The following is a 6,150-nucleotide window of genomic DNA, read 5'->3' on the forward strand; positions in this document are numbered from 1 at the left end:
ACAAGCCCTTAACCAACAGTGTACACTTTACAGTGAAATGCTGACTTACAAGCACTTAACCAACAGTGTACACTTTACAGTGAAATGCTGACTTACAAGCCCTTAACCAACAGTGCAGACTTTACAGTGAAATGGTGACTTACAAGCCATTAACCAACAGTGCAGACTTTACAGTGAAATGCTGACTTACAAGCCCTTAACCAACAGTGTACACTTTACAGTGAAATGCTGACTTACAAGCCCTTAACCAACAGTGAAGACTTTACAGTGAAATGCTGACTTACAAGCCCTTAACCAACAGTGCAGACTTTACAGTGAAATGCTGACTTACAAGCCCTTAACCAACAGTGTAGCCTTTACAGTGAAATGCTGACTTACAAGCCCTTAACCAACAGTGTAGACTTTACAGTGAAATGCTGACTTACAAGCCCTTAACCAACAGTGTAGACTTTACATTGAACTGCTTACTTACAAGCCCTTAACCAACAGTGCAGACTTTACAGTGAAATGCTGACTTACAAGCCCTTAACCAACAGTGCAGACTTTACAGTGAAATGCTGACTTACAAGCCCTTAACCAACAGTGTAGACTTTACATTGAACTGCTTACTTACAAGCCCTTAACCAACAGTGCAGACTTTACAGTGAAATGCTGACTTACAAGCCCTTAACCAACAGCGTACATTTTACAGTGAACTGCTTACTTACAAGCCCTTAACCAACAGTGCAGTTCAAGAAGAGTTAAGAAAATATTTCCCAAATAATTTAAAGTAAAAAAAATAGAAAGTAACACAATAAAATAACAATAACAAGGCTATATACAGGGGATACCGGTACCAAGTCAGTGTGCGGGGGTACAGGTTAGTTAGTTGAGGTAATTTGTACATGTAGGTAGGGGTGAAGTGACTTTGTATAGTCCAGTAGCCCCAAACTGAGGTAGCCCTGTTGTGAGCAGCTGGAAAAACATCCCACAAGTGGGCAGCTGGTTTTGAACTGTACCAAATTGTTGTCGCCACAGGGAAATGGGGGAGCGGGGAGCGAGCGAGTCAGTGAGTGAGCTGTGGAATTTTACCACGTCAGCCTTACGTAAGAGGCTGAGAAGCCATGGTGAAGAGGCAGGGAGGTACACTAACAGTCAGGCAGCAGAGAGAGAGACAGAGCAGAGGGATACAGGTTGACAGGCAGGGAGAGAGGTAAAGGAAGAGGCAAGAACTGATGTATGTTGAGAGGGATGACGAGTGTTCTGTATGACCGCTCAACGTCAAAGCAGCTTTGAAAGTATAAGAGATGGTGTCTCTCTCAATAATTCACTTTTTATTTCTCTGTAAACCTTTCACCCTTTTCACTCTCTCCCTCCTTCCCTCTGTCCTCTCTCGCATCCTCCTTTCCTGTTCTCGATCCACACGTGAGTCAGTGACAGTCTGTCACTCAGTGGGTGATTTTATGCTGGTTTATTAGAGCGAGGAGTGCCTTTCTCTCTGACTCAAGTAATTGCCTTCCTCTGAAGACAGACAGGACTTAGCATCTGCTGTGGAGAAAAAAGGAGGAGGGGTGTCTGTTTTTAGAAACAGCCCAACTGACACAGTCTGACCCTCAGGGTGTCTGTCTCTGTCATCCCCAGTGCAGGTTGGGATCTGCCAGAAGCATAACCACACTCCCAGTTATTCCTGGGTAGTTCACCTAATGCTGCCCGCCCCGTAATGCACCGCAAAGCACAGTCATTTCCTCCTTCATACTTCCCACCTCCATCTCCTTATAAGGTAGATAGTCCATTGCAATTGTTTCTTAATCACCAGGTGAGCATTTAGAAACAACACAGACATGCTTTATTAATAAGCTCTTAGATAAACGTCAAGGCTCTATTTGGCCATAAAACTACTGTAGTCTTTTAAATGGGGTAGAATATAAGGTAGATTGTATCATGTATGTGCGATGCCCCTTTTGACACAACAGCCTCTCAACAATTTTGATGTTCGTTTTGACATCATTCCGGAATCCAGTCACAGTATCCCTTGCTGCAGGACAGAGAAGCAGTGCCATTCTCTGCATTGACTCCTATCATTACCATTGTTACTATATCATTATAGCCCTCTTATTCCCCTGTCCATTCAAACAGACAAGGTTTTCCAGGGCCCACTGATTAATTATTTTTAGTGCTGTCGGCCCAAGGGCAGCAGAGAGAGAGAGAGGGAGAGAGGGAAAATAGGGATAGAAGGGAACAGAATATGGGAGAAAAATAATCTGGCGGAACAGGAAGATGCTAAGATGAAAAGGGTGAGACTGACATGGAGAGATCTGCTCTTCTCATTTGATTTAAAGTATCAACTTTCAGAGGGATTAAAACCCACTTCATGATTTACTGTATTGGTGTTGTGGGACAACCTAGTATATTATGTAGCTTCCAGCTGACAAAATGACTGATATGGTAGATATTGCAGTGAATGCTGTGGTATTGCACCTATACCTTCTACTGTACAGTACATGCTAGTTTTTAAACTTTGTTTATGATCATAGTTTGCAAATTTGTGCAAATATTGCAGGCCATAGATTAATTTGAGAATAAGCTTGGAGAAAAATGTGGAAATATACTGCAGAATAGGACACAATACATTTTATTAGGCATGTTCATGGGTTGCATGTTCATCACTCGGTCTCGTCGTTGCCATTGTTATCAACGTTCTACAGGTGCAGCAGCATATTGATGTCCGACTGATACTTGATGCTCAGTCTTTCTGAACGGGGGCTAATGAATGTTTAATCAAAATTACACGATAAGGGTCTGGAAATATGATGACATTGCTAAAGAAGACAAATACATAACTAGTAGAAAACAATTTTGCCATCATTATGATGTGGTCAAGTTTACTAGAGAGATGGCAATGTTGCCATGAGCTAGTAAAGTTTGTCAGAAATAGCTAGCAAAACGTTAGCTAGCTAAAAACGTCAGTGCTCCCCTCAATCTTAGCTAGCTAAAGTTAAACTGCATCTACTGTCAATCTGACGACATCACAATAATGACAAAAGCTTGTCCTACTAATTATTTGCCTCCTTTTGGAATGTCATCATGTTTCCAAGCCACAGTAGTCTGAGACTCCATTGAGTAGAATGCTCAGCTGGGCATCAGTCATAAAATGAATATTCAAAACAATATTGTGAGGAAACTTGCAACCCATTAATACGTTTGACAGAGTAATGTTATTGTTCTTTGAGATTGCTCAGACTGTTTGTATAATATTGACACACTTGCGTGGGCCTTGATAAAGTATATACATTGTTTGTGAACAAAGGCATCAGCTTTAATAACAACAGATGTTGTAGGACTGTATTTACTAAAAGTATGTCCCGTTTTACAGAGAAATATGACTCAGTTGGGCTCTTTAGACACTGAGCTTTTACGTCACTTTGGTGACCTTACAGGAAAATCCACATTGCAGTACTTACAGTAGGTGACATGAGTAGTCATCACCATTGTCATGCATAAAAAATGTCTCAGGTGTTGACAACATGTGGCATTGGGACACAGGGGAAGTCACTGTAGGGAATAACAGCTAACGGCTGTAAGTCAAACCCACTTTTAGTTGGTTTCTCACCAGCTGTGTCTGTTATCCTTAACCCTAAAATATTAACTCAGCAAAAAAAGAAACGTCCTCTCACTGTCAACTGCATTTATTTTCAGCAAACTTAACCTTTGTGACGCAGGTGTTCCCCTAGCGACCCACCTCGACAACATCCGGTGAAATTGCAGAGCGCCAAATTCAAAATACAGAAATAGTCATAATAAACATTCATAAAAATGCAAGTGTTATACATCAGCTTAAAGACTAACTTGCTGTTAATCCAGCCGCTTTGTAATATTTCAAAAAGGCTTTACGGCGAAAGCATACCATTTGATTATGTGGGGACAGCGCCCCGCTTACAAAAGCATACAAACATTTTCCAACCAAGTAGCGGAGTAACGAAAGTCAGAAATAGCGATACAATTAATCACTTACCTTTGAAGATCTTCATCTGGTTGCAGTTACAAGAGTCCCAGCTACACAACAAATGTTTGTTTTGTTCGATAAAGTCCCTCTTTATATCCCGAAATTCAACCGATCCCTGCCTGCACCTGCCCGCCTGTCCAGCATTACTTCTCTGGACGGTTCTGACTTAGAATATGTGGACAACTACAAATACCTAAGTGTCTAGTTAGACTGTAAACTATCCTTCCAGAGTCACATCAAACATCTCCAATCCAAAGTTAAATGTAGAATTGGCTTCCCATTTCGCAACAAATCATCCTTCACTCATGCTGCCAAACATACCCTTGTAAAACTGACCATCCTACCAATCCTCGACTTTGGCGATGTCATTTACAAAATAGCCTCCATAAATTGGATGCAGCCTATCACAGTGCTGCATCAATAAATTGGATGCAGCCTATCACAGTGCCACCCGTTTTGTCACCAAAGCCCCATATACTACCCACCACTGTGACCTGTACACTCTCGTTGGCTGGCCTTTGCTTCATACTCGTCGCCAACCCCACTGGCTCCAGGTCATCTACAAGACCCTGCTAGGTAAAGTCCCCTATTATCTCAGCTCGCTGGTCACCATAGCAGCACCCACCTGTAGCACTCGCTCCAGCAGGTATAACCTCTCTGGTCACCCCCAAAACCAATTCTTCCTTTGGCCGCCTCTCCTTCCAGTTCTCTGCTGCCAATTACTGGAACGAACTACAAATATCTCTGAAACTGGAAACACTTATCTCCCTCACTAGCTTTAAGCACCAGCTGTCAGAGCAGCTCACAGATTACTGCACATGTACATAGCCCATCTATAATTTAGCCCAAACAACTATCTCTTCCCGTACTGTATTTATTTATTTTGTTCCTTTGCACCCCATTATTTTTATTTCTACTTTGCACATTCTTCCACTGCCAATCTACCATTCCAGTGTTTTACTTGCTATATTGTATTTACTTCGCCACCATGGCCTTTTTTGCCTTTACCTCCCTTATCTAAACTCATTTGCTCACATTGTATATAGACTTATTTTTCTACTGTATTATTGACTGTATGTTTGTTTTACTCCATGTGTAACTCTGTGTTGTTGTATGTGTCGAACTGCTTTGCTTTATCTTGGCCAGGTCGCAATTGTAAATGAGAACTTGTTCTCAACTTGCCTACCTGGTTAAATAAAGGTGAAATAAAATAAATAAAAATTCAGTTTTGTTGGTGCATTTTGTTCAGTAATCCACTGGCTCAAAGGTGGTCAAAACATACAGACGAATACATCATAATAGTAACAGTAAAGTACATTGAAACATGTCAAACAATGTTTATAATTAATCCTCAGGTTGTCAATTGTCTAAATAATGGATAATATTTCAATCAGACAATAGCGTATTCAATAGAAAGGAAAAACAACGAAGGGCGCGCACACGCTCGCAAACCAGAACTATATGATTCTACAGCCCACTGACAGAAAGGTCCCATTCTTCTTTATTTTTCAGAAAACAAGCATGAAACAATGTCTAAAGACTGTTGGCATCTAGTGGAAGCTATAGGAACTGCAATCTGGGTCCGAACCCATTAGATACTCTAAAAGCATTCAATTGAAATCTACCCACATCAAAAAAATCTCACTTCCTGGATGGATTTTCCTCAGGTTTTCGCCTGTTACCCCACTCTTCCACCAAGGCACCTGCAAGTTCCCAGACATTTCTGGGGGGAATGGCCCGAGCCCTCACCTTTTGATCCAACAGGTCCCAGATGTGCTCAATGGGATTGAGATCCGGGCTCTTCGCTGGCCATGGCAGAACATTGACATTCCTGTCTTGCAGAAAATCACGCACAGAACGAGCAGTATGGCTGGTGGCATTGTCATGCTGGAGGGTCATGTCAAGATGAGCCTACAGGAAGGGTACCACATGAGGGAGGAGGATGTCTTCCCTGTAACGCACAGCGTTGAGATTGCCTGCAATGACAACAAGCTCAGTCCGATGATGCTGTGACACAGCACCCCAGACCATGACGGACCCTCCACCTCCAAATCCATCCCGCCCTAGAATACAGTTCTTGGTGTAACGCTCATTCCTTTGACGATAAACGCAAATCCGACCATCACCCCTGGTGAGACAAAACCGTAACTCGTCAGTGGAGAGCACTT

Source organism: Oncorhynchus masou, chromosome 5 (genome assembly GCF_036934945.1).
Source record: "Oncorhynchus masou masou isolate Uvic2021 chromosome 5, UVic_Omas_1.1, whole genome shotgun sequence".
Classification (NCBI taxonomy): Eukaryota; Metazoa; Chordata; class Actinopteri; order Salmoniformes; family Salmonidae; genus Oncorhynchus; species Oncorhynchus masou.